The following is a 27,959-nucleotide window of genomic DNA, read 5'->3' as shown; positions in this document are numbered from 1 at the left end:
GTGTGTTGCCGTCAGCAAACATGACCTCCACGTATGCCATACAGCCTCCCCCGCTTTTGGCGAACACGTCGAGGTCAAGTGCGCATCTCGAATACGGTATAAGCGTTGCACAAAGAACGAGCAGCTCAATTCAGATCGCAAGTTTCCTGACTGAAAAAGCTTCGAGTGAGCTCGAACATTACGAATCATTACTATTTTGTAATATGTATTGAAAAGCGTGGGATCAACGAATAATGGCAATGCTGCTTGGAGGCACTTTCACGCTGAAGGTGCGGCTCCGGCAAGCACAAACATGGTTCACGAACAGTGCGCTTAGGTTTTTATGCTTACACTTGTTTTGCTTTTTGCTTCATTCATCCTGGATGACATTTAGAATGAGTCTTGAAATTTAATGTGCGAACCATCGCCCATTATTCGCTTAACAGCATAACCCAAATTATGGTTACGTTTTGAGTTGCGGAATAAGCTACGTAAAATAATATCACGATTAGCGAAGGTTCTCTGGTGGTCTCTCTTCATTTAACGTGTCAAAGAATACAAAAGCGCCTGTGAGTTCAGTGAACACGCGCAGTTTATTGCCCGTGATTTATTTATTGCCTCCAATAATAATAATTCACGTACCATTCTATCTTCGTCTCACAAGATGTTTGCAGCACTGCGAAAGGCAGAGGCACCCCGGTCCAATCAGGATCACGCAGACTACAATAGGCAATTGTGCTCCTACGCGCCTCCCCCCCCTCTAAATTGGCGCAGTTCTCTATTTATAGTGCGCAGGGACGAGAGGCACTTAGGAGCACAATTGCAAGGGCTCCTCTGCCTTTCGCAGTGCTGCAGATATCTTGTGCGACGAAGTATAGTCATGTTTTTCGCCACTTTTCTGCTATAGTGAGGCGGTTGCCGATTCAGTTCCCTGAGAATGGAAGCTAAAAGCGTCTTATGCTTAATGCCTTCTGTAGCGCTGTGGTTATGGATGAACTTAAGGCGCGGCCCTTCATTGCGTTTTAATGCCTACATGAACATTTCTGGTCGCTTAAGTACACTGTAATCATTGTGTTGCTCATTACTGGTCTCTAGGAAATTAAGGACAGGAATTCTGCGACGTCCTTACAGCGCCCAAAGTATTGTTATTTACTGCTAATAAGTTTTCCGTGAGAGTTTTACAAAGGAAATTTTCACCTTTATCACGCGGTGTCTATACGCATGCATGCGTCTCCTCAGCCCTTTCCCAAGGTCAGTTGGTGGCAATAAACAACCAACTCGTACGGCGCATGCGTAGTTGTTGCGGGAAGGGGGTTTTATCGGTTTTTAATATTTTTCTATGTAAACCAAGCCAGATGCATCGAAATTCTTGCACTTTTAATTTGCTCGCACGATTAGCTTTCTATATGAGTAATCATAAAAGCGCTAACAACGGTCTACTTTCTGTCACGGAGGGATTGTGTGTGTCGGTTACTGCAGGCTAAAGCTGCCTTCGACTAAAGCAGGGAGCGTGACGTCATGCATCCTCCCTCCGTGGCACGTATTCGCTTGCGCAGTTGGCGCCCGCTGAAACAGCTCGCGTCTGAGACGCACCCTTGCGTTTGTTTGCAATCACTTTTCTGCGCAGCAGACAAAAATTATTTCACTCCCTAGAGGGTACTACATCCCGTGAAAAAAAGGCTGTTGTTTTGTGTGGCTTTGCAACAGATGCAGAATGTATAGCGGCTTTAGTCCGCACTTCTTGAAAGCGTTGTCGTCACTTCCGTTCTTGTCTTCGCAAAGCACACACTGAGAAGTTGCGCTGGTACAAAGACAGGACGCGAGGAGCACCAGAGTCTCACTGGTTTCTAGTAAATAACAGAAGACGCGTATTAATGCTGCAGCCAAATGGTTTAACGCGGTACAGAGTTTCGAAATGACCAGTGTAGCACGTATGTTCAACCAAGAAATCTTGTGCGTTTGCGCAGTATACCCGCTACCGTTGCGAACGCGTGCGGACGCTCTTGAACATTAATGTTCTTGTGGAGTTGACTCTTCTACAACGCCGAAAGAGGAGCGCCGTATGTGGTGTCCACTCAGGACAACTATTGTGCGCTCGAAGAAGTGTGTTAGCATGTGTTAGTGTTAATTCTTTATTTCCCGCAGCAAATGGCCTAATTTGCGCATTTCTCGCACCTACGTTCAACTCTTCACGCTGCCTCATGCAAAGCATGAGCACTATGCCTACTGATCTTGTTCGCTCCACCAATAAAGCTACTCCATAGATGTATCTTGCTTCGACTATCCCAGCTTCAAACGTCCACGACGTGCTGCTAGGGAAATGAAATAAAAATACGCCCTCAACTACTTTGCGCAGAGCAGACGACGCAAGTGGTTCCTGCGCGAAGCAATTAACGACGCACCATGTTAATGATTCCAACCTTGAAACAGCCGACGGTAACTAATAGTGCAACTTTCAGGTGCAACTACTAAACCGTCCGTGCATACACATGTTCTGGAAGCGGCGTGGGACGTGGCGTCGTCGCGTCTAGACAGCGTGGCTCCTGCCGTTTCAGGCAGAAGTGCCCCGCCAGCACCACAGCTAAAGCGACGACGGGGCGTGTAGGACGTCGTTCGTCGTCGATGTCGGCGACAGCGGCGGTGGTGAAACGGGCCGTTGCGTGCGGGCCGCACTCGTCGCAGCGAGGCGCTCAGGCGAGCCAGGGCTGACGGGGGCAGCGTGCCGTGGGCGACCCATGTCAAGGACGGTGTCGACGCCGTGGCGGCCACGCTGTATGGATGGACGGATGGCTGCGCCCGGTAGAGCAACAGCGAAGTGCCGCTGGCAGATGTTTCCGCGCAACTTTTCTTTTTTCTCTGTGTCATGCACTTGACTGCGCCGCTACTTGAAGAATGTCAGTGCCATGGGCAGCCACAAAGTTCCCAGTGTTGCCTACTGCCCTGGCTTCTCGCAGCGTCTGGGTGTGTGTTCTCTTTATCGCACTCCCCCTGGTTTCACGGTACTCGACTCCATGCACCACCTCCAGAAATTAAATATGAACAGATTGTCGATAAATCTATAGGAATGTGTTTTATCAGGCGACAACGTCAGCCGGCATAAAGCATGAAAAAAAAATGTGTTAAGTAATGCGCGTCCCTTTTCACGACTGTTTTAGGTTGGGAAATACTCGTCATGATTCAGGATCACTATTTCGCATCTACAAAGGACTTACCTTCTTCACCCCCGTTAGTTTTGTGCGTGACATGTTGCCACCACTTCCCTCGATGACATCTCACTTGCCCCCAGCTCCGAAGGACATGCTTTCGCCCTCTTTAGTTTTGTGCGTGACTTTGTTGCCACCACCTCCCTCAATGACGTGTCAACCCCCACCTTCCGTTCAGGTCCTCGCACCAGGGCCGATTGCTTTCTGCACGAGTCAGTGAACGTGTAGGCAGACACATACCAGCGCTCTGTGACGCCATCGTTGAAGCGCTTTAACCTGTGGGTAGATCCTGATAGTCATCACGAGGTCGGTGATCTAATCCGCCAGTCATCGAACCACCAAGCGTGGCAGCGTACATGCATAACCTCCGGATGCCCTAACAGCGTTCTAGCTTCGAGCAGCGAATGGAAACCACGGCTATAGAAAAACGCCGCAGCACTCAAAGGAGAAAACGTTATGCACAGAGTTCGCTCAAATGCACCAAAAAGAGGCGCAAACACTTCCTACGCTTTCGCTTCCTGGAGCTTCTTATGTAAGTGCAACGTAGAAGCGCCGCCTTCACGCTCGATCGGGTGAGCACGTAAACCGATCTGGCAACACTGGAGAGAGTGAGGGAGTGGTTAGAGTGGTATCGAAAGAGGAAGTGGCACGCTGCTCATGCTGCAGCGGTACGAAGCCGAAAACAGGAAGTTACGTCACGCGATGCAAGAAGTCCTTGTCTGCGCTAATTTTCTGCCTGCCTTCGCCGCTGTGCACTATGCGCACAAGGTCATGAACCTATGACGTAGCAACTTCGCAAAATACGCAAATTGTTTGCACAAGCCGCCGCAGGGCAATAGATATACTGCTTGCCACAGTCCCGGTGTGGATCGGCGTATATATTTTCACGTTCAGAAAAAGAAACACAAAAACAACAACGTGCGTTTGACCTCTCATGCTCTTCAGATTGTCCTGGTCGGGACATCGTTGTTATGTTGCAAGGTCTTTTGTTTTGCACTTGGAAAGGGTTTTCCTCGCTAGTTTTTTTCGCAGATTTTCTGTCATCAGCAACCTCGAAACAAAGGGTTGTTGCGCAGAGTGCGGATAATATTTCAGTTATGAATCGCGCAAATACTGAATGCAAGGTCAATGTTTTCACTGTTTCTACCTTGTTTTGTGCGCTCAACCAGCAGTCTTCGTTCCAGATACTGTTCTCTCATACATGACTGTGAGCTGGAAGGGTTTTGTAAAATTGCGGCCCTCCAAGCGGAGCCCACACACATTCTCACCGCAACTTTATTGGTTTGGTATGGTTTATGGGATTTAAAGTTCCAAAGTGATCCAGGCTATGAGAGACGCCGTAGTGGAGGGCTTCGAAAATTTCGACCACCTGGAATTTTTTAACGTGCACTGACATCGCACAGCACACGGGCGCCTCGCTTCTCGCCTGCATCGAAAAGCGGCCACCGCGGCCGGGATTCAAACCCACATCCTTGGGCACAGCAGTCGGGTGCCCTAACCGCACCACGGCGGCGAAGATTTGTAAATGCCTGCCTGACAAGGCGGATTTACACGTAGCTTATATCGACCACAAGGACATGAGTCTTTTATCGCAAAAGCACGACTTAATTTGGTCAAACCCAAACACCAATTTTCTGCGGGCCTTCAGCCTCACCCGAGAAAAAAAGAAAAACAAACCATCAGAGTGGATTCAAACCAAGGGCTCTGCAATTGTAGAACCTCGCAGCCATTACCGCTTTTTTTCCCCCTTTGTTGGCTGCTTAGACCATACCACACGAATACAGAAGACTATGAACAATGCACCAGCGCCACAAAAGAGTAAAGAGTTATATGACAATTTCCTCAGGCATTCCAGGTCATCAAGAATGCTTACCAACTTAGTGGTTCGCTTCGCGCTCAACAGACTTATCTAATAAACAAAACATGCAATTTCAGTGAAGTCATCACGTACCGAACGGACGTCACTGGCTCATGTGATAAACTGATGGGCGGATTTGATAGCACATGTGACAGGCTCAAACCATGAAAATATACCAAACGATATATCCCTTGATCACTTTCAACCAGCAAATTTAGAATTCCATACGGGGTTTTGGCAAGTTTCTTTAGAGCGCGCTGTAAATGAAATATTGTCTCCCAAATCAGAGAAGGTTTCAACTGTTCCAGGTTTCTTTTACGCATAAAGCAGTTAGTCGTCCGCGGGTAGAAGGTTCTTTTTTGCTCAAGTCATGTCTAACGGAAAGGGTGCTAGAATACAGCTGGAAGGAAGAAAGGTTTTCACGGTACACCTTATAGGCAGCTTTATAAATAAATAAATAAATAAATATATATATATATATATATATATATATATATATATAGGGGATATGAGGGTGCTCGTTATAATACATGTTATAATCGGCCGCTGTCCCCCCTGCTACTTGCTTGGGTATTTATGTTGTCTGTATACGAACCTTGAGAGTGTTCACCTGAGCCGATGTAGCTCAGTTGGAAGAGCACCGGACGCGATATTCGGAGGTCGTGGGTTCGGTTCCCACCATCGGCACGTTGTTTTTTCTTCTACTCTGTGTTTAATAATCTTTCCCCTAAACAGATTACATTACTAATTTCTGTGATTCTCCATGTAAACATCAAAAAAAAAAAAAAGACAAAGTACCATCCCCAACGCTTTCCTTGGCCTCGCCGACTGTTGGCTTCTTTCCTTCATATATATATATATATAAGTATATATATATATATATATATATATATATATATATATATATATATATATATATATATATATATATATATATATATATATGAATAACACCCCCACAGAGTATTCTAAAAAACACAGCAACTCGATTGTACCCAGTCCCTTTCCGACTGACAACACTGGATGTATGCACGACAAATTAAGCCACTGCCTTTCCCATTCTTTCCTGAATGACATTAGGGAGAAATGCTTTCCTTTAACCACGCTGGAAGAAAGAATGCAATAGAATCTGCCTTCAAACAAGTATAGGAAACCCGAACTCTTCTTAGCACAGTCTGCGAATCAGATTTTCACTACTAATCCACTGCCAACTGGAATTCCACACAACGACAGCAAACGCATACTGCGCACTTTGAATGTTCACCTGATGCGTGAAAATTGCTTGCAGAAAATGACCTACTTTGGCAACAGAAAAAACGCTATATCCTGCAGCTCGCGCAAGCTATGGTAGCTTGCCAGGCCTTTGATTTATCTTTCAGCACAGAAGAGGGTCCTTTCCGGAACTGCTTCGGATCCGGAAAGTGCTGAAGGGCAGAGTTCATAGTGCACTCCTAAGCACAGTGCAGGTACTGCAGTCCACTGCATACCAACGAAACGTCCAGGCGTCACATATCATGCTTTCATGCCGTATTATGCCACCACCTTTTTTTTTTCTCGAAGTTTGCCTGTGCTCCCGTGTATCTATGGTAAGGTAAACAGCCTCGAGCACGATTTCCTTGCCATCACAAAATATCCCAACGTCGCCTTCATAACCCAACATGTTAACTGCTACGACGTGCAGCTTAAAACAACGTGTGTTTTAATCTCGTATGACTGCTATACGAAAAAGGTCTGAGATCTATGGCAAAAAGCAATGAAGACATGGACCGGATTTTCCCAATGCCCCTTAAAAGTTCAATACGACAGCGGTGTGTATTGATCCATTACGCACGGATGGACGTTGTTGAATACGACGAGATGCATTCACAACGAAAGTGAATGGCAGTGACACACTCGTGGTGATCAGATGCGGCGATAGCTACGGATGAATGAACTGGCACCCTCGACTGTAGCTATCGCAGCAAACGATCACCACGATCCACTGCCACGGTTACTGCCATTCTCTCTTACGCTCTGTGAATTGCACATCGTCGCCTTCAGCACCGTTGCTGCATTGCCTTCTCAAGGTTTGCTAATGATGAGAAGATGTGTATATATTATATATATATATATATATATATATATATATATATATATATATATATATATATATATATATATATATATATATATATCCAGCGTCACGTTCTACGTGACGCTGGCGGTAACAAAGGACGTTCCACGTCCGCCGCTATGGCTGAGGGTGGCGCTGGTGAACACTCTCAAGGTTCGTATACAGACAACATAAATACCCAGACAAGTAGCAGGGGGGACAGCGGCCGATGTAGCTCAGTTGGAAGAGCACCGGACGCGATATTCGGAGGTCATGGGTTCGGTCCCCACCATCGGCACGTTGTTTTTTCTTCTACTTTGTGTTTAATTATCTTTCCCCTAAAGAGATTACTTTACTAATTTCTGTGATTATCCAAGTAAACATTAAAAAAAAGACATAAAGTGCCATCCCCAATGCTTTCCTTGGCCTCGCCGACTGTTGGCTTCTTTCCTTCACATATATATATATATATATATATATATATATATATATATATATATATATATATATATATATATATATATATATATATATATATATATACAATTAACTTGACCCATGTTCATAACCGACCTGGGCACCCTGATAATAAACTTTGCCAACTCCCAAAATTATGTCTGAAAGCTCGTTACGTGTGGATAGACAGTCGGTATTTGCAAGTTTGGAAGCATTCGCACGATACTACGTTGATTGGCGGCGTCAAACAGCCTGTCATTTCTCTGAGCGGTTTACTTTTCAGAACCTGTGTTCTGCACATTCACAAACCGCGACCCGCACGGATTCGAAAAATCACGTACGTTCTCGATCTACTGTCCTCTTTTAGTGGGGGGGGGGGGGGGGGGGGAGGGGGGGTAAATCCGATCTGGCGACCTGCTCGTGGTCCCCTCTGCACGTTGAGTGGGCCAAGGTGGTTTCGGCTGCCTGGCTTTGCTCAATGACTGACAGCCAGCGGTCGGTATGGGTTCAGCCGGGGCCCATACTGAGGGGTGGCAAATCCCCGGGGAGTTTCCAGCGTACTCCCTTGGCATTGCAAGCGTGCCATGCACACGTTAGCCCGTTGCCGGAGCGGCGGCAGGTCCAGAGTGGGTCTGGGCGGGGCGCGTGTAATTCGGAAAAGAATCCAGTCTTGGAGTTGGTTGGCAGACCAAGGGAACCCTCTGCCCGCTGCCAAGGAAACGGCGGCGTAGCTGCGGAAACGCGGCTAGCTGATTTCAAGCTGGACTCTTTCAGCATCCAATTTGGTCGGCAGGCCAAGGGAAAGCCCTGCCCGCTGCCAAGGGAACGGCGGCGTAGCTGCGGAGTACGGTCAGGAAACGCAGTTAGCTAAGTTTGGACGCTGAACAAAGACCAATATGTGGAGCGGTCGGCAGGCCGAGGGAAAGTCCTGCCCGCTGCCTAGGGAACGGTAGCGTAGCTGTGGAGTACGGTTAGGAAACACAGCTAGCTGACTCTGTATGTTGGACCAAAAAAAAATTCCCCTCGTGCCTAAAGGTATTCCCAGCTGCAAACGCGTTGGTCTCCGTTGCCGAAGGGAACGGGGCCTCGACGGAAGCCTGGCGGCTGGGGCGAACCAAGCTCGGCTTCTGGGGAACTCACCTTTGGCTTGAAAGAGTGGAAAGGAGATGGAGAGTAGCCACATAGTAGAGGCTAGTAATGCTGAAACTTGGGAAAAGACTGGTGGAACACAGGTGGAAGCACGGAAAGGCCTAAAGGCTGAGTACACACCCTCAAGGGTGCAGGAACGGTGTGAAAGCCGACCTCGGAAACAGTTAGTAGCCGGTGAACAATTCGCCAAGTGCTCACGCGTGAAGTATCCTCTGTAGGATGCAAGGACCTCCAGCACTAGAGCGGACATAAGCATTGGATGGGAGTAAAGCGTTTCCTCTGCCGCAAGGACGCCGATGAAATGTACCTTCCAACATGCCTGGCCGAGCGAAAACCGTGAAAGAGTATCCATCAGTGTGCGCCAGATTAAAGTCTGGTCACTTGCGGAGTACCTTGAAGTAGGCATGAACGTTGTGAAATCTATCTCTCAGTACTTCAACTAGAGTCGGGGGGTGGGGGAACTGAGCTGGGGGGACGGGGAACCTCAAAAGCGGCTTCAATAGGGAACCTGTCTCAGAAGTCGGAGACCCGGCAAACGCATTGCGGTGGAGGAACGATCCAAGGGCCGAGGGCCGCATATTCGGCTAAGAGCGAGTGCTCGCCCTCTACGGAGGCCCATATGGGAGCTCGACTCGAATTGTCTGACAGTCAAATCCTACGCTGCCCACATTCCCCTCCAACTTCCCATAACCCTATCCTAATTCCCATTTCCCTTACCCTACAACCCATCCCTTCCGCTACTTCCCAGGAGATACGTGGGGTCTCCCCGGGCCCGCTTCCTCGGCTGTGGGTCGCTTTAGTAGCACATTCCCCCTTTTATTTAATAACTTCAAATCAAAAACTTTTATCTCATTGACCTATTCATTTATTTTTCGAATTGCGGAACTTTCTCTCCCCGCGATACATCAGTGGTGCGGGCGGAGTCTGACTTTGGACTCCATCTTACCTTATGTCCTCTTTTAGTGAGCTCGTGGCTTTGGCGGCCTTTTACCAACACTATTAATTGCCGTGGTAGTATAAGGTAACACTTTACCAGTTCCACCAGAATGCAATAACAGAGCTCTAAAGCTTTTTTCGCTTACCCAATTCCAAAACTATTGTTGTTGCACTACTTTGTGAGTTTACAGGCACGAATAAACCTTGACGCTCTTGAATATGAATTCATAAACTAAGGCTAAGGTGGCCTATGGAAACACGAAAACATGTTTCAGAACCTAATGTCAGCACTCAACAATGTGAGTTACTGCCAAAAATTGGAGAATAATATAATAGAAGACACAAACACGTACAGACGACGCTGAACACTGCATTTGTGCGTAACACCTGCCTATTGAACTAAAATGTACAAAGTCCCAAGATTTTAAGTTATCTATATCCAAGCCCGTAACAAAAATAACAAGAAAAGCGACCCAAGTTTTTAAAATGTGAACATGTCTGCTGTTTTACCACTTTCAAAGGTAAAATTCTATACAGTCAGCTTGAAGTGCTGCCGTTAGCGTTCCCGCCTTTTATTGCGCATTTGCCAGATCGTTACACCACCAGTCGCAAAAAAAAATTATGATGATTGCTTTATAATTGCAACTGATAGTCCTTATCGCGGCGCAAAACTCTGTCAAAAGCATGGAAGAAGCTCCACCTATGAAGAGGCAGAAGAAGAGCACACTTACCAACTCCCTGCCCTACCACACATTTACGGCACTCAGAGAAAAGCGCCCCGGTCAGCATCGCTGCAATCATAGCAGAGCTTTCAGCCTGATTTCCTTGGTCCGCCGACAGAGTTTGTCGACTCAGGTTTCTGCCACCCGACAAGGTCCGTCGCTCAAGGCCACCGCCACTGACCGTGAGCGCTGACGCGGAATCGCATCCCGTGTCGCGCGTGTTTTGCGGTCAATCGATGAGCGAACAGAATATAATAGGATGGATTCGTTGTGCAACATTTTCGCCTTTGAACCGGCCTTGATCGAAGGCGCTTGTTCAATCATAGATGAACGAACCTGCCGCAGTCGGCCGAGTGTGATGGCGTCTGATTTATACCGAGAAGTGCAAACATGTCCGCGAGCTGTGAGATGCCAGTCCACGTTAAAAAAAGAAAAGAAGAAGAAACCAAGTGCTTGAAACTTAGCAGCAGCACTCCTCACCGACGGCGTTTCTCTGTTTCCGCTTGTAGCTTCAAGAGTTTGAACAGCACGCAACGTACAGACGTTCGAAATGTGTCGAAATCAAGGCGTCTCCTCAAGCGAAACTTGGAAGCGCCTGCTACCAGCGCGCGTACTGGCGGGCTGCCGCGGGCATTGGTGGCATCGACTACCGGCGCACACCTGGACACTTTTAAATAGCAGAGGACATATTGATTCTAATCGCCCAAATGTCGCTACCTGTGGACTTCCCAATGTGAGACGAACCACCGAACAGGAGTTCGAAACACGAGGTGCTCTCCATGTGGATATATTCGCAATGAGCGTGTTTAAATAGTCATATGACCGTTCACCGCTGAGGCGAAGGAGCAAGCTGCCCTCTTACGCCATCAGAGGAGCCCTGCGCTATAGATTCTGCCCGCCAAATTAGGGCGGGCGCTGTGCTGTCACCCTCCGCCCATAGCTACTCTAAATCCGGAGGGTCCGTGTGAATAATGCATTGCTGAAATGGTGGGTGAGACCTTAACACTGAAACGTCAGCTTTCTTTCGATACTTTCAAAAACGACGTCCTGATGTGTCATGGCCGAGCAGTCTACCTGCTTTTGAACAAGCTACCCACCAGTCTACTGTGGACAGTGAGTTGATATATTCCCTCTTTGACGAACGAGACGCTTGTTGTGAAAACAAAAAAGCACATAAAGTACTGTGTACTGCAGGTCTCAAACCTCACGCTGTAACTTGCACCATGTGGGGTCCTGAATTTTTCATTTTTTATCCATGTCTTGAATTCTTGAAGAGCGAGGAGCGCCTTTCTTTACCTCCGCTTTTCCTCGTTCAGTCCGCCCACGAAAAGAAAAGGTGTCAGAGGCTCACATGGGGTTTTCTGAACCGGGTGTGCCAAAGATCGTTGGCACACGAAGTTCTTGCGCCCGAACAGGAGAAGCATACTGGGCAGCGCCTGGGACAACAATACGTTTGAGCCTTTAAGTGAGTTGCATCGTGCTAGCTCTGTTCTCTCTACATTCTTATTACCATTCGACGTATCCTACGATTTACGCCACGGTAGTGGAGGCTAACCAAGAGAGTTCTACTTAAGTTGAGGACAACCCAGAGGGCTATGGAACGAAAAATGGTAGGGGTAACATTAAGAGATAGAAAGCGTGCAGAGTGGGTCAGAGAAATAACTCAAGTTACCGACATTCTAGTGGAAATTAAGAAGAAGAAATGGACATGGGCAGGACATGTAGTGCGAAGAGAGGATAACCGATGGTCGCTTAGGGTAACAAACTGGATTCCAAGGGAAGGAAAGCGTAGCAGGGGGAGGCAGAAAGTTAGGTGGGCGGATGAGATTAAGAAGTTCGCAGGGGTCAAGTGGATGCAGCTAGCACAGAACCGGGTTAAGTGGAGAAATATGGGAGAGGCCTTCGCCCTGCAGTGGGTATAATCAGGCTGATGATGATGATGATGATGATGATGATGATGATAATGATGATGATGATGATGAAAGACAATCACATCCTCGTGCTAAATCAAGACCACGTTATTCTTTATTTTAACAAATGAGCGCTCGCCGTACAGGAATAGCGTCTTCAACTGCCCCACCATATTCCCTCCGTATGCCCCAATACCAAACCATTCCATTATATGTTTCCTGAACGGTATATGCCGACGTGTAAACACTGCAATATCCCAGCAGACCTCCTTCTTATGATCTGGACTTGCCCACGACAACACACGCCAACACCAACACAGCATACCTGGGAGGCTTGTCTACGCAGCTTTGCCCTGGACAACCGACGAGCGCTTATCGGTCTCGCTCTAGAGGCTGCCAGATTCCAAGGAGTCTTGGCCGACCCCAAGATCTGGACCTTCGGCCCCATGACTGTTTTTAATAAATGTTTACCAACCAACCCTCCGCATGCCTATTCCCATATCATTGAAATGCCAAATTTTCCAGCTTGTAGGTAGCGGCGAGCACGATGAGCTGATTTACGCTAACTTTCTGAGCGTACTATAGATTGAGCTTGAGCACATGTTAAGACTGCCAACTTCCGCTGCTTGGATCCTCGTCCCCTAACGGAAGCGAATATCCTGGGGCCTTAAAATACACCCTCGTCTCAGAAGAAAGCAGTGAAGGCGCTCTGGAGATTTTGTGAAAATTCGGCCTAGTCAGAAAAAAAAAACTACAGAAGTACTAATGAACCACATAAAATGATGAAGTTACGACATAACTACTAATATTCTACCGCATTTTTATACGTTTTTTTTTTTCGCTTTTTTTTTCGATTGGGAGGGCTGAGTTCAGGCCGCGAACTTTCAGTGTGCTGTTGTGCCCTAGGAATGATGGACTGGGGCACTTGTGGAAGTAATTTCATATTCCCCTCTTCCTTGCCTTCTTCCCTGCATTCGCCTTCCCATGTGTAAGGTTGTAGCCAGCAGTGCGTTGCCTACCTAACTTCATTTCCATTTTTTGTCCCTTTCTCTTCCTCTCATGCTGAAAAAAATGCCCATACTTAACTTTCAGCCCATTGATCGCGAGCGTGAAACGATCCATTCATTTTCGGCTGAGCGTAATGTTTCGTGTAAGAGAGGCAGTACAAAAATATATATCATAGACAGCCGGGGTCCTCAGAATACGCTGTAAGATCAAAACTGATAAAAAAAAACGAAGAAGGATAGGCTTTTGTCAAGTTGCTGCGGATCGCATAAAAAGACATCAGCGTAATGTCATCCCGTTCGTTGCCCGCGAGGACATGAAACGAGTGAGCTGGTTGTCCCGTCCTCTCTGATCGACGGGGCAGAGAGGGAACCGCGGCTGTCAGGGTGTGCGCCTGGTTCGTTGTTCTATCCTTGGCGTTGTTTCAAATATAACCGCATGTGGTTGCCATTGACCTCGCAAAAGCCGAATCGAGCGTTTTCGTTGTAGGACGGCGTGTCGCTATCGGCACGCAATCTGAGTATTGTCGCAATTGCGGTTGCTGCAATCGCGACACTCATGTTGCGCAACCACCATTCGGTACTCCCTTTTTCTCCGTAGTTCAGCGGGCCCTGTGACGGCGAGTATTCAAGTAAACAACACGTCTACAGCGAAATGCAAGTTGAGGAGTGTCCCATATAGCGTCGCGTCGTGTCAACGTCACTGACACGCGAGAGCAGTGTTTCGAAGGATTTATGGTTGAGTAACAGCGAACAGAGAACGCGCCGATATCTCCACTTGTTGCCCTCGATGTATTCGGTATGACTGGCCGTTGATTAGCTACTCTGTATAGGGACATGTCATCTTCATTACAATGACGACGCGATAGCTTCCGAAGGCCATACTTGTCCACTAAGCATTGATTCTGTGTAGGCAACAGTTTCCACGAACTAATTTGATCAAAATGATATTCGCACAGCAACGATCTGGCTGTTTCGCTTGCAGTGTGCTCTTAATTAGTGCAACCACGAATTTCGGCAGCGATAGTGTTTAATTTGATTAACCGCGAACTTTAGAGGTGGTATAAGGCATCACACTAGAATCAAAGCACAGCAGTCTTGCCATCGGTGGGCGAACGCCTGGGCCAGGCCACGAAGGAAAGAGAAGTAGGGGGGGGGGGGGGGGGGGGGGGAGAAAGAGCTGTAAGAGGAATATATTAAAACAAACTGACAACATTCACGCTAGCTCTCGCTCATCTTTGCGACATACGCAAAAGTGCAAATTTTGTATGCTTTTTTTTATTCCCTGTTAACGTTACTGACATGTAGAGTTGTAAATTGTACTATAGAGGTGCCGTATTTTTTGGGAACCAATCTCTACTTTCATGGCTCATTTACAAACAAAACGATGCCCGCCGCATACACGAAGCCCGATAAGATATCCTTCACCAGCGAAGGCCTTCAAGGCCTTTCTTACATATCAAGGCCTATTATCTCTTCATTCTAAATAAATGAAGCAGTCCAGAGTCGTCTAGAGCCTGAGTAAAGCTTTGATGTGCGCTATGAGACGAAAAAAAAACGCATAAAATAAAAGCCCACTCATTATAGCAAACTTTTATGGTGTATACGTCCTTCGCGTGATGACGTTTTCCATTCGTGTCAACGCTCTAAAGGTTTCGCAATGTCCTAATACAAGATTAAAACGTGACGCCGCCGGATATAAGCAGACTGCGACCACGCCTCATTTTATTCTGCTTTTTTCTCCCCCTTTAGGCAAAAGTCACGCCATGGTCGCTCACGTCGCGAGGCTCATCATGGTGGACATTGCCCCAGTCATCTCCATGCGGTCGATCAGTGAAAGCGACAGCCCGCACCCCCGCCCACTGTCCATCTACTCGTTTTGAGACGCCTTAAAAAGGACGGTTCGCAAACTTCCATCAAAGAGGACAGCGATATGTTTCCTCTCGCTGTGGTAAAACGCTTTTAGCGCGCTAGGTGACCCCAGTGTACCGGCGGTACGAGAGAAACACGCTCGAAACGCTGCCCTGAGCAAACATTGACGATGTTCGGTTTCACGCGTTTCTCGCCTCTCGTTTGTCGTCCCGCAGCAGGCTGTTAACCCGTGGCGTCATCGTCGCGTGGACAAGGTCGTTGTCGCTTCTGCATTATTACTCCGGGGCCCACAGGAGGCTCGCTGTCGCTTTGAGTGGCCCCTGTTCGCACTTGAATCATTTAAGCAGAGGGCAGACCGAGTCGGGCAAGCGCCATCGAGACGGAGGAAGCGAGTGGCGACTACCTGGCCGCGGGCTCTCGAGTTGCGACGGCTGTGCTAACAGACCGAGTAATAAGGTTTCCAGGCTTATAGTGGGATTCACAGCCTGTTGAGGCAAGGTATTTCCAGCGAAAAATGAGCTCGCCTTCCGATATGAACCTATGAAGTGGACGGCCATAGCAGTATATTGGTCTTTCTTTTCACTGATTGCTTTGTACAGGCAGTAGCGGTGAAAAACGGAGCGTTTACGTTAACTCGAAAGCAGACAAGATTTCTCGAGCATTCACGGCATCGACAGCTGTTTCCTAAAGAGATGGTATGAGGTGCTTAGTATGGGAACATTGCATCACTGACGCAGCAGAGATCGATTAAGTCTGATAGCTAGTAACCGGTGAATCAGCGGTCGGCAGTCATCCAGGGGTCTATTCCAGCCCTTTCACTAAAGGTCAAGATATTGCTTCGCTGTAGAGTCAAGCGCTTCATTCCTCGACGCCAATATTACTTTGAGGTCGCGGAATGAGTGTGCATCGATCACATCTGGTACTACTATAGTGTATCTGCATATGCACATGCACCGCGATTGCAGCGCTCTCATTCGCAACTAGGTAAAGCGTTACCAGCTAGATTAGTGCCCTCTGTGCATCCCAGACGGCCCACAGCTGAGCCATGCATTACTGCTTGTTCCAACGTAAGCATCGGCGGCTGGTCAGCGGGTGATAAAGCTTTTCTCGTAACCAGGCGCAATGCTAAACTATGTCGCGGGTAGCGACAGAGTTTAAAACGCGAATCTAGTGGCGCTTTGGCGAATCGCGCTAGAGGGCGCTCTAATCACGCCTCATTTTGGTGCACGAGTATGTTTGCTTTTCTTTTATACTTCACAAGCGTTAATTATTTCCGAATAAAAAGCTTTACGCCAAAGGGTCACCTCGTAGGAAACGTCTGGGTCGGACAATTTTCGTGGCGCGCCACAACTTACGAATTCACAACTGAGTTTCACAAAGTGACATCAGTATACAAAGCTTTACAAAGTTACATCAGAGCTTTACAAAGTGACATGAGTATCATCCGTCGGTAACAGCTGACCGTTCAAGCAGATGGAACAGAGAAATCATATCCGATACTTTACCTAATTCTTAACAACATTCACATGATTTATATCAGGAAAATACATTTAGGATTTTTTAAATCACGTCCATCTTAGCTGGGACATGACATAAGAAGGCCGACAAAAACCTGCAACTTTCAAAACAAACTTTTCTTCTCGTTCTTTCTTAGCGGAGAAAAAGGTGAAACATCGAAATTTCTTAATGTGATTTCTAGTTTTTGTCAGTGTTCGCTTACGGTCTTTTATATTTTGCTTATAAAATCACTGCATTGAACCTCGATGAAAGCGCGTGTCGGCTTTCTAGCATTCTCTGCATATCCATAAAACATTGCCAACGACTACAGTTGCATTCCGACGCGACATGATGCGTACCCACAGCTACCATTCCTAACGCCCACTGGTGTGCAAACATTTAAAGTACATTCTCTTTCCGCTTTAAACTACGCTTACATCCAGTCTGAGTACGACGTACACTTTTCTAGCTTTCCCCAGTAGTAGACTTCTCAAGTAATGGTAAGGGCAACAAGCAACCGCGCTGTCGTCACCTGAGGCACAAATGAAGCTTTAAACAGATAGCAGTGGTATCGTAAAAGAAAAAGAAGTGATGTGGTAAGGGCAAAGCGAAGGGGCAAAAAGGGTAGGCGTCGTCATCTACTTCTTTTCTCACGTACGCGCACCCAGGACACACCTGCGCGCTCGCTGTAGTCAGCGCCGAGGCCCCCGACTGATCCCACGCTTAGACCTGCGAACGCACACCGAGTCACGTAATAACAAGCCGCGTCGCTACCGTCATTAACGAAAACACAAATACAAGCACCTGGCGAGCGCAACATGTCGCACGTTTCACGCAGTCATCGTTTGACGCTCCGCTCTGCGCTGTACGCATTACGACGACAAGCTCCATGGTATATCCCCTGACCCCCCGCCGAGACACACGCATTTGACATTCTCGACCTTCGCGCGCTCACTCTGTGTGTGACGTTATTTCTGCTGCTGCTGCCGCTGCCCCTACGTGCCGCGCCTATTGGTCCAGTTCTGCCCGGGCTGTGTTCCAACACGCAGGGGCAGTTGTTTGCGTCTAGTTAGGTCCACCCGGAGCTACAGAGTGGGCGACAGGATATGTATAGAGCCCTCAGTGAAAGGGCTAACCTCCTGGGCCATAGCATGGATGCTTTCGGAAAGGTGTGAGGTCAGATACACAGCAGCACATCGTACTAGGGAAAGGGAAGCGGTCAGGGTAACCAGGTGACATAAAGAATGAAAATTCTGACTGCGGAACAAGCTGCACCTGGAGGTCTTTCAGAAACCAAGAGAAAGCACGAGTTGAACACGCAATACTGAAAGCAAAAAGCCGATGGAAAGTCAATATATTGCCATGCGGCCACACGCCCTCCTTCCCTCATTCCCTATTTATGTGCCCTTTAATCTGTCACCCAGCTAATCAACCCGTTTAAGAATTGTAGTGAAGCCGCCCCATGCTTTGACAAGAAGAACGGTTTACAATCTGAGCATTTGTTCGTCGCTTTCTAAATTCCACTCGAGACGTTTCTAAACACTCCTCCTTCATGATGACGGATTGCCGTTGCGCATAACTACTTCTTCTGTTATATTGTAGTAGCAAAGGGTGAAGTCTCTTAGTATGAGTTATTGTCTCTTCTTTCGTGGCGTAACGCCTCATGAATAAAAAGAAAATTCATCTCACCCCCTCCACTGCTCCTGCCGAAATAGTGAGATAGTTTGATCGTACAGATATTCTGAATGGCAAACACATATACACCGAAGGATTTGTAGAGTAGTGATTGTCTGTCGAAGTACTCATGAGGGTAAGGTAGGGCCTGCTGTTAGACTGTGGACTTATTATTTTGCAACCTCAAACTATCTGTGACGGAAAGAACGTATTAATGCCCATAGCAATGGTAGTCACGATCGAATGGGCATGAACAGTTTGGTGCACAACCATGTGCTTGCCCGTCTGTTGCCCCATTCCTACTTCGACTATTCGACCTTTGAGGTGAAGTGCTCCTGTTCCCCTAGAACTCTAGAACAAAGTTATTGCAGAACGCATGTCATCAAGGTTATATGGCATGCCAAGGTCACAGTGTCCCAACGACGGAAAGTAACAAGGGGGCATAGGCTGTGCTGAAGAACACGGGAGAAAGAGGACACGTCACGTCGGAAGATTGGATGTAATAAGTGTGATTGTCCTAGCACTTGGAAAATTGTCTCGACAGCTGCCGTTATGCCGTTACACACGCTGAGCTCAAGCTCAAGCCGTCCAATGCCGTTCAGAAATTGCATGCATGCTCTATCTCTACTTTCTGTGTTTACTTTCTCCTTCAGGCTCCAACGACAAATAGCATCAATGAAACTCCAGAAACGTATGAACAAACACATCGAAGTGTGTTGAGAAAATGGGCTTTACGCAGGGCAAACAAGGTCGCAGCGGAGGCACTTAGTCCACAGAGCAGCAAGGTGTCCATAGTATAGGTTTGCTAGGGGTGGGGGGAGAGGGAGGGGCGTGTCTGTGTTTGCCTGCGTGTTATAGGACATGACGCGTATTCGCCTCCAGGCAGTGAACAATATCGGGTCACGTTGCGCCCGTCTTCGCCGAACCGTGGAAGGGTGGAAACGCTTGGCCGTCCCCCGTCAACCATAGTTTTCGGCTTTTTATTATTTTGGTTATTATTTCCCGACTCGCGTTGTCCTGGCTCGTTTCTTTTCCCGTAAGTTCTCGTTTATTCTCCCCTTCTTCTTCTGCCGTGATCCTCGCTTTACACGTCCGGCGTGTGGACGTAACCATGACGACCGTCCTCTATATAGAGTTTTCCAAGCCCCCACCCCTCTTCTTTCTCCCTGCCCGGACTTTCATCGCGGGATCAATATTTACGCCGCCCTGATTGCGATCTGGCTGCCAGTTCTTCCGTTCATTCCGTTCCTCTCGAGTTCTGCCCCTCCTTTCCTTTCAGCACTCCCCTCTTCCGTTCGTCTCTAACCTCACAAACTGTCCTTTTATTATAATTTTCCTCTTTTGCTTCCGCACTGACCTCTCTCTTCCTTGCTCTCTCTCACTCTATCTCTCTATCTGCATTGAGTCCCCCTCCTGTTTCGGAGAACACTTAGTACTTCCTGCCTCTGTCTTTCATCACATGAGTGTTAAATGGGGGTAGTAAAGCGTCCATCGCGTGTTCTTCAACCATATTAGCTTGTTTTCCTTCCTTGGGCAATGCTGCTAGCTGAGGAATACAGTTTTGTATAAATTTAGATGTCTTCCAACGATTATGAAATGTTTTGCGCTGGAGATAGGGCCACAGAAACCAAGTGCAAAAGAATACCCACCTCGTTAACTAGAATCCGTGTATACTGTTCTGCATCCGCCTGTGCCTTCGATGCTGTTCACGGTAATTATTAACTTATTCGCCTACTGTTTCACCAGCTCACTTATACAATCAAATAATAAATCAATCAGTTACTCCCGCTCTATTTTTGCAGCTTGCAATCACATGTGATAATATGTATAAACAAAATAATGCCACAGCGGAACACTACGTACACGGAAAACAAATTTCGGCATTGCATTCATTACTGAATAAGTCGCGGCGGAACAAGTCAATGTTAGTTATCATGTCAGGTTGCGACTCTCCTGCTGGGTTTGCTTGCTCATGAAGGAGGTTGAACGGAATGGAAGAGGGCTCCGACGAACGCACAAACTCCCTTCCATGGCGCCACATAGTATGCTCACACTCAAATTTATTCCTCTAATTCCAACAGGTTTTCGGTCACTGCAGCTTTGAATTATCGATAGTCATATTGATTTGTCTCGCCGCCTATAGGCACTGAACTTAAATTGTGTTTTTTGTTTTGTAAATAACTTGCGGGTTTGTATCTAGCTACGAGGGTAACTAGAAATAAGGCAGCCAATGGTTTAGCAGTGCTACATGCAGGCAGTCGCTCCAACAGCCCCAAAAAACGGTCGCACTGCGGCCCTATAACCTTATTGTGGACAATAACAAGCCCTCTTCTCCATAAACTGACTTAATCCAGCACTGCCCCGAGCGGTCGCACACATGCCTCTAACTATGTCTGTAATTGCATAATTGCATAGCTTGCCAACTCGTCCACGATTGGTCCTGTCAGTGGAATTTCTCCAGTCTTTTATCCGCTCAAGCTATTGTCGAAAAATTCTCAGCGACAGGTGGCTTGGCACTTCCGGGTCGTTTTGTGTCATTTTTGTCAGTTAATCCCGGAAAAGCTGCAGAACCTTCGTTAATGTATCCTCTGTTGATCCGCTCCCCGGTCGTGATATCCATAGGGAGCGAAAACACCGACCGCCACCGAAATGTCGGTCGCACTCTAATCCCCGGTTAATGAAGCTTATGCTCCCTCAGGACTGTGGACTTCACAAGCAGCTGTCGGATCAAAACCTGAATACGTAATGGGGTAGAAATAATCGCTCAGGGAGAACTATCCTAGAATAATCTCGAACGCTGCCGGCTGCCCTGGAACTCCAATGTTGCCTCGTATATGGGCGCAGCGTCGTGAGCGGAATATGACCATAAAAGTAAAAGACCAAAAAGACTTAGTGCGAACGAATTAAAGCCCGTAATCCTGCGGGACCTACACCGGAACACGCGAAGCTGAACAGCAGTCCGCAGATGTCTGAAAACGATGGCACTGAGTCGGAACGTTTGCTATAGGGCGCGAAACGGCGAGCGTTGCGTCGAAGTATATATGGGTCGACAGAAATCACGTGATATTATGTGCGCCCTGTACCCACCGTCTACGGCAGCTTAAGTTACTGAGCAAATCTACGCTGTAATAGGTCGTCACTGGAGTAAAGCTTTTTACTCTCTCGCGCGACGTTGTTAGCTATGCTCCTTCTTTTACAGCGCGAATGCTAAGCTTGTTGCATTTTATAATGATGCTTATCTAAAAGGCCAATTCCAAGTAACTATTATACATCGATCGGTAGAGTCGCCAATCAGTGTCCAGAACGTTACCATCAATAATAATAATAATAATAATAATAATAATAATAATAATAATAATAATAATAATAATAATAATAATAATAATAATAATAATAATAATAATAATAATAATAATAATAATAATAATAATAATAATAATTGATTTGGTTTGGTTTAGTTTGGTTTGGTTTGGTTTGGTTTGGTTTGCAGGGTTTAACGTCCCAAAGCAACTCAGGCTATGAGAGACGCCGTAGTGGAGGACTCCGGAAATTTCGACCACCTAGGGTTCTTTAGCGTGCACTGACATCGCGCAGCACACGGGCGCCTTGCTTTTCGCCTCTATCGAAAAGCAGCCACCGGCGGCGTTTTCAGAAGTTGTTCGTTCGACTCGGTCATTTACGAAGCGCATGCAGCAGTGAAGCGCCAGGTGACGCAGTAGTCACGTGCTTCTAGTTCAGTGCTTCATGACCCGCTCCCCGGCCTGCGTGCCGGGGGTTACCGGGGGCGGGAGATGAAGGGCTCCTTTTCGGTGGAAATAAAGTTTTCATTCATTCATTCATGGCGGTTATTTTCGTTTTTTTTTTTCCTCTTCCAAGTCTAAACTAGTTGCACAAAATACGAATGCGGAAAAGAAGCATTTCTCTTTGTTATCTTTCCGCGTTCGAAATCCACGCATGCAAATGCGAACAAATGAATGCGCTACTCGAAAGAAGGCTTGCACTCTGGAGTATTTCCACACAGCTATACAAAAAGCTTCGTTTGCCCTCTGGAATATGCTATTTAATTCTGCCTCCGCGGAATTGTACAGAACCAACTGAATAAGAAAGCGGATGGCAGCGGAAACTCCATAAAAGAAACGTCTACCGAAGCGTACAGGGCCACGCTTGTAGCTCTATAGGCAGGGGCGGCGACAGCATTTGCATTACCGACAACGCGTCCCTTCTGTGTATACTGCGCTCCCGAGAACGCGCCTTTCAAGGGAGCGCGGACACAGTAAGCAGCAGTATTTCACGTGCATAATAAAAGCATGCATTAAAATGCAGATTGATGGCCCACTCACCGGGACCAGGCGCTCCCACTTGTCCCCATTGAAATTCCAGTCTCTATTGTTCATGTTCCTCCGCCTTAATATCCTCAATCTAATTCTAACTACTTATTTTCATTTCCCTCTTTATGTAGAGCATCAAGTGATCGAAACTTTCACTGTGGATTCCGAGTTGCCATGTCTGCGCATGCGTGTACCATTATCTCGACCGAGCTGTCACGCTTTCAGCAAAATCAGATTATCGGCGACGATAGAAGTTAGAGCGATGTTCTGTGCGAACCGGATGCGTAAGTTTGGGCTTGGGAAATGACAAACTATACTCGGCGGGTTCGCAGAATAAAAAGCTTTATACACGACAATGCAAGCACAAGAAGACGACAGCGCCTCGCGTTATCTTTCTTTTGAGATGAAGTTGAAGTAGAACACGGCCTTAATTGTCCTCCAGGCTCGTTTCCACGTTCGTAATGTGGTTCCGCGCTCTTTGCGGGTTGTTAGTACGGTTTAGTTAGTCGTGCCTATGCGGCGAGTAGTCACTGGTGACATTCCAGGCGCCCGTCTTTTCAATACAGTATTATTTGGGAACTGCTACAAATACAACTCTACATTCCGTTTTAACCGTTGAGTCAAAGTGGGCACGATGTCATTCATACAAGTGAAGCCAATATAGAATAAACTAGGAAGGTGTCATAATTACATTAGATGTGGTAATGCAATAGCATGGGAACCTCATTACGACCTGCCCCGCGCGACCACTCATAGTACGATGCATTACCTAAAGCACAATATAGGGATGCACATACAGTGTACACACGCGCGCGCGCATGCCGGAATATTTTTCTCCTCTGGTAGTTGCTTTTCTGTATCTACCCTCTCTCACTAAGAAGTTTGGTTTGGTTTGGTTTTGGTTTGTGGGGTTTAACGTCCCGAAGCGACTCAGGCTATGAGAGACGCCGTAGTGGAGGACTCCGGATATTTTCGACCACCTGGGGTTATTTAACGTGCACTGAAATCGCACAGCACACGGGCGCCTTGCTTTTCGCCTCCATCGAAAAGCGTCCGCCGAGGCCGCGATTCGATCCCGCATCTTTGGGAACAGTAGTCGAGCGCCGTAACCACTGCGCCATGCGCAGTGAAAAAAGGCACTTTCATCTATGCACTGCGCCACGTGCCAACTGTGGCAGGCGGGAGCTGTGACCCTTTGATGCACCAATGTTTGCAGGTGACAGGTGGATCCTGTCACCAGCCACACCACGGGCTTTTGACCCACGGGAGCTTTTATTTGTACCGAGAAAGTTGACAAGTTGCTTGACATTCAACGTATATGACTTACATCCCTGCCTCAAGGGCAATGCAATGGCTCTCGGGAATCAGGTCCCTATATTCAAAGGAGTACGCTGCGCTGCTCCCTGATGCACATTTGCCGCTAAGTGCAGAAGAGACGAAGGAGCCTTTGCAGATGTGAGGTCGGAACACCGTCTCTACTGCTGTATGCTAGGCTCAAAAGGTTAAATGAAGGTCAGTCCTTAGAAACTGCCCGCTTTTGAAACTTTGGTCGTGAAGTAGTGTGCTTGCTCTAAAAAGTAGCATCCATGCAGAGTTTCTACGGAATGCTCATGGCATCCAAGATTTTATTAAATCCGCACCTGCTTCTGAGAGATGCTCTCGGCAGTTTTTATCAAGATGAGATTATTTATGAACTTAGCGATAGCATAAAATGCATTAATTTTAAAACTCTCACTTCACCAACCTGACAGACAGCAACGAGTGCTAAAGCTGAGTGACTGCTTCACCTTTGGGCTGCGCCGTATAGATGCATAGCTGCTCATTTGAAGGTTTGTTCTTTTATATAGATAGGTAAATTTGACGGAAACGTCTCAGATGAGTGCCGTGCGGCAGGAGTATCACCATCCAAACTATACAGCAAGGAGACTCATAGTCAAATTGTGTCTCGCAAACGGTTTGTGTGAAGGTAGGCACGCAGTAACTATAGCTTCAAGTGCATCTGGAGACTTGTGTCTCTGTACATTTTCTGCTGAAGTGTGCCTTCACGCTAAGGCCTTTCTTAGACGTCTAAGAATTCTTACGCGCATGCTAAATGGAGTCGACAAAGCTTATAACCAAAATGGCGGACACGCGGTTGCATTCTTTGTATCAGAATTTCGTAGTGAGTGGACGGGCCCTATCAAACCCAAAAGATGCAGAGTGATACAACAGAGGCGTCGATTTTTTCAAACGTCCATTTTACACGCGCTTCTTTTCAGCGGACATGCCAAGCCGCTTTCTAAGCTCTCGAGCGCCGTCATGTGCTCCTGGCGAATACCCTTTCTGCGATCAAGATGCCTCGGGGACGCGGTAATGCCAATAACGCCTGAAACGTCAACGGCAACTAGTGGTGTAAAGAACCCCGACTTCAAACCTCGATAAATTTGTAAGAATGCAACGACGCGGGTACCAAAGCGCATGTCCGCACCAAACACAAAGTGTGAGTTACCCTTGCTTAGCGCATTTGGCTTGAAGCGAAACCTCGCCGCAGCTGCTGTATACTTCGCGCAGCCTACGCGCGCGAGTAGAGCAGCTTAGACCAACAAACGAGGTGAGAGCTAGCAATTCACCCGAAAACCATCAACTACAGCATGATCTGAGGGTTCATTCTCTGAAATGTTAGCTACCAATTAGGCTCATAAACACGATTTGGCATTCCCACGTGGTCTGTCTTAATCGCAGAAAAAGGAAATGCCCAAAGATTTATGGTAGTATACCACGGGTACGTCAAAGTCTCCTATGCGCATTCATAGTTTGAAAACCGTGCCAGAGATGCTCCAGCGCAGTCTGCGGCGTTTCATTGTACGCTAGTTCGGACAGTATACATGGAAGAGGAAGCATGAAGACTATTAATTAAATTCCACTAGAGTTAGCTAATCAACTTTCATACGTTTTTGCTTAAGGCCCACAATTAGGTTGCGAAGCTGAATGCTGTCATCATCAAGGTGAGCTCACTATTTAAATTTTTATGATCTCCAGCAGTGTCGAACGTGTTACCCAAACCGTCTGTTAAATGTTTCGAAAAGCCTTCGAATTGGCTTTCCCTCTCGCCACATTCATAAATTGGCGCCAATTGGATGAAATACATACGTAGCATACGACTTTAATTGCGTGGAAGAGATTTAAGTATTTCAGTCACAATGCCGCGCGCAAATATGCCATTTCAGCAATAGGCACTGCGGCAAAACCCAACTTAGCGTGCTATCAAAAGAATTCTTTATTTCTATCAACAATGCTGGTAGTGAAATTTCATATACTGTATTCACCTTCTACGTTGAAGGGCTTCGATTTCGCAATATAATGCACAGCCCTAAAACCAAGAAGTTGAATATTTAAAACGGTGGTCTTTTTAGTGTAGTCTCGCTACCACGTATATAATGGATGGATTTCCGTATACAGTCCACCTGGGCAGGCTGCATGAGCGTGAATTTCACAACTTTTGAAGAGAAAATATGCATTGAATAGTTTTAAAAACACCGCATATTGGTCAGCAGAGCAATGCAATTTAACACACTTCGCCTTCTGACAAGTGACGAGAAAGAATTCTCACCAGGAGTAGGTCCCGAGTCTTCGTTGGTGCTCAGAGTAAAGGGAAATTCCGCTTGCGAGCGCTCCACCTGCAAAGAACAAATCAAATAGGTTAACTGTCTTGGGCGACAACCAGGCATCGTGATGACCGAAGCGAACTTGCTCCAACGGCTACATGAATAGAAGGTTAATGTGCTCCTTTAAATGTGTCTGCTGACATAGAAAACAAAGTTCCTAACCTTCTCTCTCGATGTTGGTGAGGCTACGGGCTCGTGCATAGATTCACCACTGTTAGCGAAGTCACGTGCTCGTTCATAGAGTCACCCTTAGTTAGCTTCAGAATAGGGTGACCCAATAGGTTAGCGGTATAGAATATCGGAGAGCCAATGCGCATGCGCGGAACGATGCCGTTGAAGGTGTAAAGGGTGTGGCTCGCTGCGGCTATACCGGCTCTATGTCAGTGCCAATCTTGTTCTTAACTGCCTATTGAAGTAGAAATAAAAAAAAAAAGTTCCTATTTAAAACATCGGTACAGGCCCATGTGTATAGCCTTCTTGGTCCTGAGCCAGATATGAATAAACTGAGCGAGAAAGAACGAGAAGGAGGAGCAGATGGATGCGAAATCCCAAAAAAATATTCGCAGATAACTACGCAGCTCTTAAACCGTTTTCGAGAGAGTCGTGCTCTCTCTAGAATCTCTTACATATAGAGAGGCAACGCTGGCCTGACCAAAAGGAGAATTCCTTGACCTCGGTTCGTAATCAAACACACAGGTAGGAGCAACAGAAGCTCCGTCATTGCAGCTTCGCTGCGCACGCAATGACGTCACCATGAATAGAACCGCTCACTGTTGTGCGGATGTATTATCTCATTTATTTCTGGGGTGTCTTTGTTCGGCTTTTAAAGAGAGCATCCCAAGTAATCAGAAATAGCAATCGAAAACTTGGCGATGGCCAAGCTTGCACTGCTCGCAATGCGACGGTTACAAAACACAACGAATTCCTGGGATGCGAGGCATTTCTAGGAAGAATTCCAAGCTTGAGAAGTTCGCGATCAGAATGTCGGGATGATTGCAAAGCTAAGCTGCACAGCGATTGTGTAGCGAAACAAAAAGAAACATCCCGACTACAATGCAGCGGGGCAGCGGTTATATACCATTTCGAAACCCGCGCACATGATTGCTTCCTCGGCTTGCGCGCGTCGCCAGTCCATGTAAAGTCACCGGCAATTTACTCACTATCAAATTGGAACACCGGCGATGGTATATATTGCTTGCGAAACATCTGACACGAAATACCACCCTCGATCTCAGCTTCTTCGAGCTCTAACTCGTCATGAAGAATACCAGCGATACGTAAGTGCACTTCAACTCTTGGTCAAAGATTACAACAATGCTGCAGAGCTTTGTTGCTTTTCAGCCAAATAAAGGAAAATCAAATTTTAGACGTCACTTTACTGCACATATTAACTTGCAACTGAGTGAGTAAGCTGCTGACCTCTCTTGCCTGCACGCTTGTTTCATCGCTTTTTAATTATATAGCATTGCAGTTTTATATTGTAATGGTTGTTGCATGATTAAGCGAACAGCACGAACTGGGACATGCATTTAAGAAGGAGAAACAGGCGAATACAGCGCGGTTCGCTTCAAGATGCTTAGCCAACTACCGGCCAAAATGCGTTAATGCCCTTGTAGCATCAATGCAGAACGACAC

At 47.0% G+C, this 27,959-nt stretch overlaps 1 protein-coding gene across 3 annotated transcripts in view; it reads right to left on the bottom strand.

Moving 5' to 3' along the window:
• Positions 1–27,959, bottom strand: part of LOC146178472 (uncharacterized) — a 147,705-nt gene that overhangs the window by 41,673 nt on the left and 78,073 nt on the right. For 2 of the 3 annotated variants that reach the window (XM_084578301.1, XM_084578300.1), the window contains one exon: positions 26,270–26,336. The gene's annotated coding sequence lies outside the window, so the exon portion shown is untranslated. Of the gene's footprint in view, positions 1–22,692; positions 22,913–26,269; positions 26,337–27,959 lie in introns of those variants that run through there. The other variant, XM_084578302.1, reaches the window with a different exon arrangement.

This window comes from Amblyomma maculatum, chromosome 9 (genome assembly GCF_055883805.1).
Source record: "Amblyomma maculatum isolate TAMU_Amacu chromosome 9, ASM5588380v1, whole genome shotgun sequence".
NCBI classification, from domain to species: Eukaryota; Metazoa; Arthropoda; class Arachnida; order Ixodida; family Ixodidae; genus Amblyomma; species Amblyomma maculatum.
This window is presented reverse-complemented; position numbering and strand designations above follow the sequence as displayed.